Genomic DNA, 14,699 nt, shown 5'->3' with positions numbered 1-14,699 from the left:
CTCACAGCGAGGCCTTCCCTGTCCACCTGATTTAAAATCCTGCCCCCGCCCGGACCCCTTCCCCTTCCCGGCTTTGTTTTCCTCCCCAGCACTTCCCACCACAGGTTGACTTATTTATGTGTTTTCCTGTCCATCCGTCCTGTTAAAAAGCCAGCCCAACCCTGTTGCCTATTTTGTTCTCTGGGGTGTCTCCGGTGCCTGGTACACAGTCGGTGCCCCATAAGTGTCTGTTGGATGTAAGGATGAATGAAGGAGGGAGCTGAGCCAGACCTGGAGCGGCAAGCCCAGCTCAGCCTCTCCCAAGCTGTGCAAACATCCGTGCATCCCTCCCCTCTCTGAGCCTTGGTCTGCTCTGCTGTGAAATGGGTGGAAATCATCCGATTGTTGCTGCTTGGCGGCACGGGAGCCTGGCCGCAGCCCGCAACCCGGCATCCAGCAGGTGCTCATCAGATGCGCGTTTCTGCTGTCCTCCGTCAACGACCTTCTCCTCTCCCGCCTGCTCCCACCCCAGAAACATCCCAATATTTCGGTTTCAAACCCAGAAACGGACGACTTCCAGGAAAAGTCACGACAATCCCAGGGGGCTGAGGAAGGGGACCCGAGGCTGGGGGGCCGGTGCCCGGGGTCCGAAACGCTGCGGCAGCCCCAAGACTCCCGGGCACAGGAGAAGCGCCCCCCTCCAGGGCCCCCCGAGCGCCAGGCGCCGGGGAGGAGCCCCGTGTGGAACTGGGACGCGAGGCGAGCCGACTTATTTAGCAGTTCCCGTTTTATCCTGCGCGACATCTCCGCTGCCAGGACTATCCCACTCACAGCCACGTGGTCGGGCGGGAGCCAGGGAAGGTGGCAGGGGGAGGGCTGAGCGGGGACCTCCGGGCCCGCCGTGTGTCCTGGCCGAGCCGCGTCCCCTCTCTGGGGCCTGGTTTCCTGGGGAGGTGTGAAATGACAACATCTTCTGAAGCACCTACTATGTGCCAGGTACCGCTCCAAGGACTGCACGTGATTACGCACAACTAGAAGCTGCTCGTGGACGTTTGTTGACCGACTTAGCGACACGCACGGCAGTTAACGCAGGCCGGGTTGAATGGCCTGCCCGTGGCTGCTGCTCAGGCAATATTTGGAAGCATGTGCCACGTGCCCGGATGGCAGATAGGGAAACTGAGGACAGCCTGGTCATCTGGGGAAAAATTCGCCTGCATCTTGATGATGTCACGAGGGAAGGGATATCACATTGACTGACCCCACACAGTTAGGGTGGTTTGTGCCTCCTTCCCGCCCACACCCCCAGCTCAGAACCTTCCACCTGCGCCTGGAATAAGCTCTTTCCAGTTCATCCGCCGCTCCGGGTACTCCAGGACCACCCTCCACCCACCGCGGCTGTGCTGCAGACTCTTCCCAAGATGCATCTGGGCACAGTATGCAAATGAAGTGAGTTAATCCCTGGGGAGTCCTTGGCTCTGGGGGATGGGTCGAGGAGACCCCTGCCCACCCCGGGCCCGCCAGCCCGGCTTTCACAGCGACTTCAGTAAAACCAAGGGCTCTGGGCTGGGAGAGCCTGGAGGGCTTCCTGCAGGCGGCAGACAGGACTCGGCAATGACGCCGATTGGCAGGAAGGGGCCGAGCAGGCAAGCCTGGCAGTTGGCACAGCCTGGAAAATCATGGTGGGGCAGGACCGTCGGGGAAGGAAAGAAGACGGCGTCTGCGGTCACACTGGTCTTTGTTCCAAACTCGTCCCTGGGCAGAGACTTCACCTCCTCGAGCCTCAGTTTCCTCATCTGTCAAATGGGTCTCATTGCCTGTACTGCCTGGGCATCATCGAAATAATTCCACCCGTCCTCCAACCACGGGATGCTGGTAGCGCCTGACCATTGGTTACTTAATACTTTCTTTGTATCCACACATTTGCCTCGCGGTAACTATGCAAATATTTTTAAAAAGAAACTTGAGGTCCCGCTGAAGGAATGCACAAAAGCAAGTAGAAATAGCCGGTGAAATGAATAAGGAAGACTAAAATTTACAGAGAAACCATGCAAGACCCAGCTGCGAAATTAACAAATCCGAGGGGGATGATCCGATCCGGGCTGTGGTCACCATTCTCCCGGTGCAGACGCCCAGCGGGGCCGGCTCTGTCCTTCGAAAAAGCCGTCGAGCGAATGCTGGTGGGCAGGCGTTCAGGTCCCAGCCAGAGCCCACTGGAGACTTTCTCCTGGAAGGAAAATTGGGAAGTGGGTAGCTCGGGTCGTGTCGGTGATTTTGTGGGGTTGCACAATGTGGGTGTAGAGCTTAAAGCCACCCTGTGGCCTCCCCGATGTCTGGGCGTCATGTTTGTGGCAGGGGGTCTGCACGGCGAAGCCAGGTGAGTTCCTCAGACCCTGGATCCTGGTGGAAAATCCGGGCTCTGTCCCTGGGGACCAGAGACAAGAGGCCCCGCCTGCCCCAGGGGCTGGTGGGAGATAACAGGCCGGTTCTGAAGATTGTCATCGGGTCCCCGGTGACAATAAAGCCCCTTGGTTTTTCTGTTTGCGTGGCAGGCCCCAGGGACGGACCGCGGCGTGGCGTCGCCCAGCCTCCCCCAGAGTCTGGCTCCGACGGCCGTCAGCAAAGGGTGCTGGTGATTTACGGGCCAGGGTCCAGCGTCCCTGGCAGCATCTCTTGGGGACGCCAAGCTCCTTAATTCCCCGGGAGCAGCCGACGTCCTGGATGGATTTCCGCTGTGTCACCTTCTGGGCAAGGCTCCGTTGTGGGCTGAGTTGTGTCCTCCCCCCCAAAAGAAATATGTCGCAATCCTAACCCCCGAGAGCTGAGAATGTGACCTTATTGGGAAATAGGGTCTTTGCAGAGGTAATCAAGTTAAAATGCTGTCGCTAATGGGAGCCCTAATCCAATAGGGTGGATGTCCTCGTAAGAAGGCGGATTTTGGACACAGAGAGAGACGTGCACAGAGGGAAGATGAGGTGAAGAGATTCAGGGGGGAGAAAGCCGTCTGCGAGCCAAAGAGAAGGGCCTGGAAAGGATCCTTTGCTTGCGGCCTGGAAGGAACCAGCCCTGCCGACACCTTGATTCGGGACTTCCAGCCTCCAGAGCCGGGAGACGACAGATTTCCGTTGTTCAAGCCACCCGGTGTGCGGGGTTTTGTCAGAGCATCTCTGGGAAGCGCAGGCAGGGTTGCAATCCCAGGGCACAGAGGGGTCCAGGCGCAGAGCCCTGGGCTCCACCCCCCGTACACTCCCTGCTCTTCCCGCTCCGAAGATTTAGGGCTGCCTCAGTTTCTCCTCTCGTTAACTATCCATAAGAACTTAAATGGAGAACGGCAGGGTTTGAGGGAGAGTCAGGGAAAGCAGCTAGAGGATCCCCATCTATCCCACTCCTTGTTTAATTTGGATGGTGGGGGTGCCCTGGGTTTATAGGCATGCAAATATACGCATTTGCTCTTATTAAAATAATGGAAGGATGAGCTGAAAAGTTAGAGAAAAGATGGAAGATGATAATCAAAGCTCTCCACTTGCATTTGCCACTAACAAAGTATCCTGGATCCGTGGCACCAATCCTTTTTCATGGCTGTATACTATTTCCCACACCACCAATCCTTTTTTGTGGCTGTATACTATTCCTCAGTGGGGCTATACCTGGTTAATCCAACCTCATTCCCATCTCTTGGATATTTGGATTCAATTATTTCCTGACACTTCCCCAAAGAATTCCCTGTGACATGGCTCTGTTGACTGTCACAAAAAGCCCAACTGAGACAGACCCAATTATACCCGATTTCAAGGCAAAGAAACTAAGACAAACAGTAGACATGCATGGTTTTCTCAGAGTCACACAACGCACAGGTGACACACTCCAGGTTTTTTTAATGACAGCTTCATTGAGAGATAAATCACACAGCATATGATTCACCCATTCAAAGTGCAAAATTCAGCCATTTTTAGTATATTCGCAAATCATCATCATCACCAACCATCCACAATCTAATTTCAGGATGTTTTCATCACCCCCAGACCATCCACTGTCTAGTCATGAAGATTTACGCCTTTGTTTTCCCCCAACAGTTTCACAGTTTCAGCTCCTACGTTTAGGTCTCAGGTCCATTCTGAGTTAATCTTTATATACAGCGTGAGGTAGGGGTCCGACCTCGCTCTTTTGCATGTGGACATGCAGTTTTGCAGCCCCACTTGTTGAAAAGACCATCCTTTCCCCCACTGAATTGACAACCTTGTTGAAAAATCAACTGACCATAGACGTGAGGGTTTATTTTGGACTCTCGATTCTATTCCACAGATCTCGACGTCTGTTCTTAACGCTGGTACCACCTGGTCATGACGATTGTAGCTTCGTAATAAGTTTTGAAATCGGGAAGTGCGAGCCCCCTAACTTTGCTCTTTTTCAAGATTGTTCTGGCTGTTCCAGGCCCCTGGAATTCCCACACGGATTTTAGTAGGATCGGCTTGTCAATTTCCGCAAAGAAGCCAATTAGGATTTTTGTAGGAATCGGGTCAAATCCGTACACCAGTTTGGAGAATGTTGCCATCTTGACCATATTCAGGCTTCCGATCCATGAACATGGGATGTCTTTCCGTTTATCCACGTCTTCTTTAATTTCTCTCAACAAGGGTTTGTTGTTTTCGTGGTGTAAGTCTCGCATTTCTTTCAGTAAACGTGTTCCCAAGCATTTTACTCTTTTTCAATCAATTGCAAACGGAATTGGTTTCTTAATTCCATTTCGCTTGTTTGTTGCCACAGCTTCAGAAACACAATAGATTTTTGTGTATTGATCTTGTACCCCGCAGCCTTGCTGAACTTGTTTACTAATTTTATTAGTTTTTTTTTTTTAGCGGTTTCCTTACGTTTTTCAATTTACAAAATGATGTCATGTGCAAATAGAGATGGTTCACTTCTTCCTTTCCCATCTAGATGCCTTTTATTTCATTTTCTTTCCTAATTGCCTGGCTATCACCTCTGATACAATGTTGCGTAGGAACGGCAAGAGCCACCCTTGTCTTGTTCTCGATCTGAGGGTGACAACGTCCAGTCGTTCACTTTAAGTCTGAGGTTAGCTGTAGATTTATTTGTCATGGCGACGATATGCCCTTTTACGCCTATTTTTGGAGTGTTTTATCCCAAAGTGATGTCGAATTTTGTCAAATGCCACAGCCAGGATTCGAACCCAGGTCTTTCTGGCTCCAGAGCCCCATCACTTATGTGATGCACTAAATGGTGGATCCCCAAAGGGGCCCCACGTGCAACCCAGTAGGTGTTCTGCAAATGGGTTTTCCCACTTCCCCTTTTCTCTTTGGCATTCGAAGAGAACTTGCAGAGAGAGAGAGAGAGAACATGCATTGCTTAATTTGCAGGATCGTGCAAAGATGGGGGCATCTCTCCCAGAGAGCAGAGCTGCAGGGGCGATGGTTTGGACCTGTCTCACCGGGATCGAAGGCCGGGTTCTGTGCAGACAATCCTGCCCTTGGCATGAGGAGTCCTGTTTAGATACCGTGATGGGCAGCTGATGGTTCCCCTGGTGTTGCCTCAATAAAAACACAGTGGGGCTAATTACCGGGTTCTGGGAGATGCTGGGGCCGAGGCTGGGCTGGGAGGGTGGGGAGATTCCCACCCCCCAGCCCCCCTGCAGAAGACGGAATTGTTCATTGACTGAACTTTCCACCCAATAAACAATGAGTCACATCCACGAAAGACGTGACCCGGAGCTCACCACGCCCCACCTCCCAGTTCTAGTTTCTTCCACAGTGTGGAACTTGGGGGTTTAAGCCATGCCCCCGGGGAGGACATTCTCTCCCGGGTTCTCTTCAAGTTTCGGCTCACCAGAAGTCTTCGTTTGGTGTCACTGAATCCTTAACGCCTTTCTGGCACTCGCCAACCTTCTGGGGCTGGCCAGAGGCTGCAACAACATCAGCCTAGAATGTTCTGTCCTCCTGGCATTGATTTTTATGGTCCCCTGGCTGGCCATCCTGGTTTTCCCATTTACAGTGGCCACAAGTGATCCCTTCTTTAGTCTACACTCAGGGCCAAGTGCTTGACACGATGTCACTCATTTTACCCTCCCCACAACCTTCGGGGATAGGACCACTAACATCCTCCATTTACAGGTGGACAAACAGAGGCACACAGGTGAAGTGGGGAGACAGACAGAAAACAAACTGGCCAAAATGTAAAATCCTTCCAAATTGTAATAAATAATCCGGTGCTGAGATGAAGATGAACCTCAGCAGGATGGTACAGCAGGGTCTCTCAGAGATCTGAAGGATGAGGGGGATCCAGCCTTGGGAAGAGCAGGGGGAACAGCATCCCAGACCCAGGGAACAGCCAGTGCAAAGGCCCTGAGGCTGGATGGTTCCCGATGTTTGCAAGGAACAGCCAAGAGGCTGGTGCGGGTGGAGTGGACTGAGCGAGGGGGACGGCTGGAGGAGGTGAGAGCAGGCAGGGGATGGTGCTGGCCATGCAGGACCTCAGGGGCTGCAAGGAGGAGCTGCATTTTAACCCGGAATGAGATGGTGTCTGTCTCCTCCATCGGACTATAACTCCAGGAGGCCAGGAATTTTTTTAGCCTGTTTGGCTTCCTTCTGTGTCCCAGCCGTTAAAACAGCCTGGCACACAGGCAGTTGGCCGGAACGGATGGGGTTCCTGAGCTGACCGCCGTACCATATTTTACACATGTTTTTCTTTGCTGCCCCCGAGAACCCTCAGAGGCAGAAGTGATTGTCTCCCTTCTTCAGACAGGAACACTGAGGCTCAGAGTGACTTGTTCAAGGTCCCTCCCCTAACAGGTGACAGACCCGGGGCTCACGCCACGTCCAGCCTCTCCAGAGCCAGCAGGCTAACTTCACCCTGCCTCCATCAAGCATGCAAGGCTTGAGCACTTACTGTGTACGAGAAACCACGCTGAGCTTACGCGCACAGACCATCCCGTTGGATTCTTCAGGGTGGGCTGTGTCCCCATTGCTTGGATGAGAAAACCAAGGCCAAGTTGTCAATGGCAAGGTCAGGGTCACTTAGGCAGGAAGGAGGACACAATAGATTCTGGATATCTGGCCGCTGCGCTGGCCACTGGGAAACTCCGAGCTTAATTTAGGCTGCTGTTTAATTATTCATTCGCTCCTCTCTCTATTCCTGTTTATGACTTCCGCCTTCTCATTTTGCTCCCCGGGTTAATGCCTTTTGTTTATATCTGCAGCGTTGGCCCGGAGTGAATGAATCAACGATTTTGGAGGAACAAACCCCCAAATTCCCAACTTGAGCCCCTTGGCGGGCGCGAGGACCTCTGAAAATGCGTACCTTGAAGAAATAAAACGTTCTCACCAAGTTCAGGACACAACCACTCGAGGGGCAGTCTGGTTTGGAGTCTTTGCGCCCTCCCACCTCCCAGGGTAACCTTTCCCTTTTCTTTTCCTCTCTCTTTTTTTCCGTCTCATTATCCCATTTCCAAGCACCAACTACAGGCCGGTTGGCCACATTATCAGGATCCATCCTTACACTCTCCTTGTGAGCGGGGCATCCCTCTCCCCATTTCACGGATGGGAAACTGAGACCCAGAGAGGCAAACGCATTTTGCCAGAGGAAAAACCGAGGCTCGGGGCCCCACACGGCAAGTCAGCGTCTGATCTGGGATCCCACGCGGTTGGTCCAGACTCCAGGGCAGCAGGGGATGGTCATCAGGTGGCACGTTTGTACAGCACTTACTCTGCCTAAAACAGTGCTTCATTCATTCCTTCAATCATTCAATCAATCCACGGGGATCCTCAGGCCCCATGGAGTCACCTCCTAGAGTGACCAGAATAAAAACAGGATGACGGGATAGAGAATGGAGCGTGGGGCGGCTCTGATGGCCGTCATCAAGGAGGGCGTCTCCAAGGAGCTGTCGTTTGAGCAAAAATCAGAAAGAAAAGGGAAAGATCTTGGGGGGAACATGATTCCGGGTGATGGAACAGCACTGAGTCAAGAATGCGCAGGCTGGAGGAACCGCAAGGAGCGGGCTTGGCTGGAGCACGGAGACCGGGGGCAGAGCGACGGGTGTGAAAGCAGAAAGTGGAGGCTGGATTGTTCTCGAAGGGCACTAGGGAGCCACGGCAGAGTTGAGAGCACAGCAAGCACCACGGCCTTGCCGCCACGCGCCCCGGATCTCGCGCGCGCACCCGCGGTCGCCGGGGTCCCTCGCGCGGCGCCCGCCGCCCACGTGGCCCGCGCAGCCCCGCGCCCCACGTGCTCCCGCGGCCCTTTAAACGCCCCCCCGGGGCCACGTGACCGCGCCGCGCCGCCCGATTGGCCGGAGGGGGCGTGGCGGCGGCGCGGCTGCGCAGTGACGCGCGCCGGCCGGCCCCGCCCCGTGCCCCGCCCCCGGCCGGCGGCGCTGGCGGAAGGGTGACGTCACCGGCTGGGGAGGGGGGCGCGCGAGCCGGCGCGAGGGGAGCGCGAGCCGCAGTGAGTGTCCTCGCCCGGCAGCCCGGCGGCCCGGCCGGCGCGCGCACGCCGCGAGCCCCGGCGCTCGGATCCCATGCCCCGGCCAGGATGTGAAGCGGGGCCGAGCCGGGGAGCCCAGCGCAGCCCGCCTCCAGGTACCCGGGGAGGGCGCCTCCGGGATTCGATGGATGCGAGAAGGATGCAGGCGCTCCAGCGGGGGGTCTCGGAGCAGCCGAGTGGGCAGCGCGCCGGCTTTGTGCCGGGGAAGCTGCACGGCCATTGTGCGCCGAGGATGCCCCGCTGCAGCCGGCTGCATGCCCGGCCAGCTGCGGCCGAACAATGCCCCCCCCACCCCCAACCCAGGGGCTGGGCCCCGGCGCGCTGGGGGGCCGCGGGGAGGGCTCGGCGGGCGAGCGGGGCGGGGGGCTGCAGCGGCGGGGAGGGGGCTGGGCTGGACTCGCCCGGAGCGCGGCGTTGGAAGCTGCCCAGCGCCGCCGGCTGCACCACCCCGGGCTGCGGGCGGGGCGGAGGCGCGGAGGGGGGACGCGCGCGTGTGCCGGCCGGGGTCCCCTCTGTCTCCGAGACCCAGGGGGCGCTGTGCTGGGGGCGCCCCGGAGTGGAGACCAGCCCGGGACGGGTGGCTCCGGGTGGAGCGAGGGGGATCGGCCGGTGCGCGCGGGGCGGTTGCCTTGCCCGCCGCTTTCGCTCTCCAATCCCCCTCCCCCCGGAGACCCCCCGACTCAACGCCGTGTCCCCCAAGCGCCCTCCCGGCCTCGTCTATCCCTTGGGGTGGGGGGCGCCCCTCCGGCACCCTGGCCTTGCCCCACCCTGCTGCGGCCCTGGCGCCCCCTCCCAGCCCCCCGGGCGGGGCGAGGCTCAGCCCCCAGCCCCTGGGACTCCGGCGGCCGGGCGCGCGCGTCGGGCACCCGACTCCCCTCGGCGCTGGGGACCCCGTGGGGATCCCAGGAGAGGGGAAGCCGCCCCTCGAGCCGCCAGCCCCGCGGGTTTTGCGCGCCCCGGGAGCCCCCTCGGGGGTTGGGGGTAGTGGTGACGTCATCCCGGGGGCGGAGCCGCCGGAACCGGGTTAAAAGGGGCGCGGGGGGGGGGGCGTGCCCTGAGGAGAGCCCCCCGAGTTGGAGTGCCCGTGCCCTGGGCACGAGGGTTTCGGCCAGGCTGCGACCAAGTTCACTCCTCCTTGTGGAAATCTCTCCCCAATTTGAGATCACCCCTTGGACACTCCCCCTCCTCCACCCCCCCCACGAAAAGCCCCTAGGTCCCCTTCGGCTGCTTTCTCTCCAAAATTCTCAATACGGGGAGCCCACCGCGAACTGGAATCTTTTTTTCAGCCACACCCCCCCAAATCTGGAGCCGCCTCCTTCGTGATGCTCGCACCCCCCATTTCAGATCCTCCTCGAGGAGCCCCGTAAATGTGAAGATTTTGAAAATACACCCCCCCCCCACCTTCTGCGACCCTTCCTCAAATTCGGCCATCCCCTTGAGACCTCGTCCCCCAGTTAGGAAATCTCCCAGCGCCTCCCTGTGGGGGACACTCCCTTCCCCCTCCTGGGCTCAGCTGGGATTCCCCTGCCCCCCTCCTCCCCATCTCCATGGGGGGAAGTCCCCGTTCTGAGCGTGGGGCCCTTCTGCCTCCCGCCGAACCCCTGAAAAAGCAGCGAGGCCAACGCGGCCGGGGAAGGCGGGTGTCGAGGGGGTCCAGGCTGGGCGTTAGGACTCTAAGAAGCAGGGACAAAGCTGCAGGGTCCCAAGGACGGGGACCCACCCGCTCTGGGCCCCCCAGCCGCCTCCCCGCGGACTCTGGCTGCTGGGGTTCTGGCCATCCCTCCGGGTCGCCCATCACTGCTGTCCTTGGGGTGCAGGGGGCCAGGGCCCCTCTGCTTCGGGGCGCTCTGCCTTGCCCTCCAGCTGCCGTCTGCCTGCGCCCCGACTCCTCTGATGCCAGCCCCGCCGGCTGAGCTTTTATTAATGGCTGAGGGACTCGGTGGATCCTGCCATTTGCATAGCTCCCCTCCCCCTCCCAGGGTCCCCTTCCTTTGTGCCCCCCCCCCACCAATCCTCGCGCCTTCTGTCCCTCAGTCCCTTTTTCCTCTGCCAGCTGATACTTTGGCTGCGGAAGGCAGGCAGCTGGGGCTGGGGGCGGCTGCTTTCGGCCCCCCAATCCCAGAGCCCGCCCACTCGGGCCCGGGTCTCCAGCTGGACCCCCTTGTTTCCCTCCCCGCAGTGCCCTTCGCTGGGCATCCCTTGCTGCCCGCCGTCTGGCCGCGTCCCTGATCTTCCTGCCCCGTTCCCGGGGGCCCCGGGGGGCACCTTCACCATGACGGTGCACTTTTGTGTGGGGCCCCGGCCCCCCCAGCCCCCTGGGGGCTGCCACCCGCTGCCCACGATCGCCCGGAGAGTTGGTATAATTGGGCTCAGGGAAACAAAACGTCGCGGGAGACCCGGCCTGCCGGTGAGCTCATGAGCTTTCCTATTCCTGCCATCCCGGCCGATGACATCGGCCCCCCCAGGGGGTGACGGGGCCGGTGCTGTCATTGTCAGTGGCTTTCCCCTGGAGGCGATGGCCTGGCCCACTCCCCACCCGCTGCAGGAGACGGGGGAGGAGGGGTCATTCTGGTGTGGCGGGGCGTGGCCCCGGAGGGCGCTGCTGGGGTGGCAGCTGGACTCCCAGGGGGTCCCCCCTCCTCTACGATCCCTGAGCTGGGCTGTGGGGGGACGGGGGACAGAGAGAGGGGCGCTGAGAGCCGGCACGGACATCATCGTCGCCCACTGCCCGCGCTTCTCTTTGCATCCCCTCGGAGCATCCGAGCGTCTTTCTTTTTTCCCTGCTTCCCGGGGGATTCCGGGCGTCTTCCCACGTCCATGGGCCCCACTCGGAGACACGCGGTGTTTTTCTCCCAACACGGGGACGGTGGCTCTGGGCCGAGTTGTTGGGAGCGGATGGAGGGAGGGGAAGCCGGTCGTCAGGGACGTCGTGGTGGTGGCGTCTGGGTGGACACTCCTGGAGCTGGCGCCATCCACCCGTTTTCTTCTTCACGGGGTGGTGCAGACCGTGCGGCTCTGCCCGGCCTTCCCCAGACCTGGGGCCGGTCCAGGAGACGGATCCACCTCCGCTCTGCCTGTGGCTTTCCGGGCGGTGACTCAGTTTCCCCTTCCGCCTTGGGATTGGCACTCAGCTGTGTTTCACAGGTGCGGGAGCCCGGCTGTCCCCTCCACCTGCCGCCTCTGGGAGACCTGTGGCTTCGCTGACTATCCCAGCGGCCGCGTGGCCCGAACGATGGTCAATGAGGTGGCCAGCGAGGGACGGGCGGGGACCGTGTGAGTCCAGGGCGGGGTGGGGGGGGGGGTGGCCGCCACGTGGCCCCTGGTTCACCGGCTTCCTTTGACTTCAGTTCAGCCGCCGTGCGTGGGGGGAGCGGAGGGGGGGCGTCAAGAGAGTTCAGGATGGGGAAGGAAAACCCTAAAAATAAAGACGGATATATATAAACCCAGCGGGTTTGGGGGATAATTGACAAAGCTTAGTGTTTTCGGCGGAGAGCGGCTCCCCCCGCTGCATCGGGCTCCATTTGTGGAGCCAGCGGAAGGTTCTGGGAGGCGCAGTGGGCTTGGCGGGCGTGTTGCGGCCGTGGCTCCTGTCTGGGGGGCCTCGTGCTTCTGCAGGGAGGCAGGGGTGCTGAGACCCCGGGGTCCCCGGCTTTCCTCTGCACGGGGATGGGCGTCTCGGTTCCCGGAATTTGCAAGGAGGACGCCCCTCCCGGGCGATCGGTGCGAGTTGTCCTTGCTCTGTCCTTCCCCGCAGCCCGAGATGTCCGGGCCGGGGTGTTTGGGGAGACCCCAGCTGCCTGCCGGGCAGGGCGGCTCGCTGGGGACGGGAGGGGACAACAACATGAAGGCATAACCGGGGGGGGCCCGTGCAGGCTCCACGTGCCCAGCCGGCGGAACCGCCGCGGGTCTGTGGACAAAGTCATGCCACCGCCCGGGTCGGGGAGAATGTGGGTTCTGGGGCTCCCCAGACGCGTCGTCAGTTTTGTCTTCTTCCCACCTTCCCTGGGTCTGGAACCAGAAAGCTACCGGCTTGCAAGTCGGGGAAGATGGGATCCTGCACGGGGAGTTGGGGTTCAAGTGCACGTTGCCCCATCCTCCGGAGCAGCCCAGAGACAGACAGATCTGAGCTCTGAGACGCACAGCAAGTGGGGACACCTGGGTGTTCTATTCTCGGGTCCCGTTTGCACCCTCTCCGACCCTCTGGCAGCTCAAGGCGGTGGAGTGGAGTACGTGGGGTGTGTTTTTCTCCCTTCTCTCTTTTATCTTTAAGGAAAGAAAAGACACTCAAAAAAAAAAAAAGGAAAAAAGAGAACCATGGCGTACCATTTCTGTCTCGTCTCTGGCTGATATTTCAGAAGTGTTGGGGGGGGGGTGTGCGTGGGGAATATGAAAAATCAATTGGCTCACACTTGTGCAATGGCGAAAATTAACAAGCGGGCGGGAGTGACTCACGGACGGGGCCTCGACTTTCGAGTCGAGTTGCTTTATTTTCATCTCTCTTTTTCCCCCTCCTCCGGGGAGCCCTCCCTGGAGCCGGTGAGCCTGGCCGGGCTGGACCTGGGGGTCGGCGCTGTTCTGTGCTGGCCGCGGACGGAGTCCCCTCTTCGGTCCTCAGGGTCCTGCAGAGGCCAGCGGGACCCCGTGTCTGAAAAGACACCCGGGTTTTGTTCTGGTTCCCGTGGATCCCACCCCGGCGGGGGGCTCGGAGCTCGCATTTCTGGGTCTCGGGGACCCTGTCCCCCCCACACGCCTTCGCTGGGGGTGCATGGTGAACATCGTTTTTCTGAAGGGGCAAATTTTGTCCACAGCCCCCTGGGGCAGCCCACGACTGTTTGTTTTTTGAAATCATTGATGTGAGCACCGTCAGGCGTCTCCTGTCCTCTTACTGGGGGAACGGAAAATCCTAATTTTCCTCCGCATTCTCTCCTTCCTCTCTCCCCGGCTGCAGCCCCAGAGGCCTGGGACCCCCCGAGGGCGGCGTGCCGGGCGGTGAGGGGCCCCTGGAACCTGCTCGCTGATGTCCCTGTCGCGTGGGGATTTGGGCGCTGGTGGAAATTCGGGGGTGCTGGGGAGGCGAGGTCGCCGCGTCTGTGTGTGTATAATTTAATGCCGCTTATAATTAACCCCACTGTCAGCAAACGAGGGGATGTCAGCGATGAGAATAGCTGCTCCAGCTTATTTTGGCGTTGGCGCCCAGGCCTGGCCCTCTGCTGAGTAAATTAGGAGCATCCTCGTCTCCGTTGGACGGCACACCCCCTGCGGGTGCCATTCGAAGACAGGGAAACTGAGGCACAGAGAGGGCGTCTTCCTGGCCTGGAGTCACACAGCCCCTAAGTGACAGAACGGGAAATCTCACTCAGGGCCAATGATGCCAGACTCTGAAGTCTTGACTCCTAGGGAGGAGGCCGGGGGGGGTCTGCCCAGTTGCTAAAGACATCATTTTGATGCTGGGGACCCCTGAGAGTCACTGTGGCAACTCTGGGGCTCCCAGCTGCCGTCCTCAGAAGAAGCTGGACCGAGGCTTCCTGGCGTTCAAATCCCGGCTCGGCCACTCGCTGGCTGTGTGACCTGGGGCAGGTTCCCCAACTTCTCTGTGCTCCCATTTTCTCATCTGCAGAACGGAGAGTAATAGTGCCCCCCGCTCCCAGTTGTCGGGAGGATGAAATGTGTTCATGCGGGTGAAGCGACGTGTTGGTGCCTCGCGGACCTGCCCGGCGGGGCCTCCCCGGCAGCCCCCACCCCCGGCCCCCTCCGCGGGGTCCAGCACGGCCGGCAGAGATGGCAGGATGACTCAGCCGCCGCAAACTGGGGCGTTCCCCGTCGCTGGCTGCTCAATCAAGGCCGCCCCACTTCTGCGGCAGGACCGGGCCAGGCGCCTGGCGGGATCCGAGCGGCGGGAGGCCAGTGGGGGAGGGCAGGCGGCTGCCGTGGAAGGTTCCAGGCACCCCTGAGACCCCGGGCGGTGGCCCCTGAATTCGCGGTGGGTTCGAGTGAGCACGAGGGGGGAGGTCTCAGCTTGGCGGCCCCTGCGGGGCGCTCAGAAGACGGGTCAGTCAATGAGCTTGGCGAGCGGGCATCTGTCCGTTCGTCCGTCCTCTGATTCATTCATTCGGTCATCCGTGGGTGTCGAGTCCTGGCTGCCGGCGACCCCGAGAACCGGCCTATGGGTTCGGGGTCCAGCTCTGTGGCTTGCCAGCCGTGGGGACTCGGGCCAGCTCCGTAGCCGCCCT

General features: G+C 59.6%; 1 protein-coding gene across 1 annotated transcript in view; it reads left to right on the top strand.

Annotated features, from left to right (window-relative positions):
* The first annotated feature begins 8,377 nt into the window (after window positions 1-8,377).
* The window catches only part of PTPRS (protein tyrosine phosphatase receptor type S), a 96,056-nt gene continuing 89,734 nt past the window's right edge, over window positions 8,378-14,699 (top strand). Inside the window, exon 1 of the mRNA XM_070624721.1 lies at window positions 8,378-8,564. The gene's annotated coding sequence lies outside the window, so the exon portion shown is untranslated. The remainder of the gene's footprint in view (window positions 8,565-14,699) is intronic.

Source organism: Equus przewalskii, chromosome 6 (assembly GCF_037783145.1).
Source record: "Equus przewalskii isolate Varuska chromosome 6, EquPr2, whole genome shotgun sequence".
In the NCBI taxonomy this organism is placed as follows: Eukaryota; Metazoa; Chordata; class Mammalia; order Perissodactyla; family Equidae; genus Equus; species Equus przewalskii.
The sequence above is the reverse complement of the archived record's forward strand: the minus strand, read 5'-3'. Positions and strand labels throughout refer to the sequence as shown.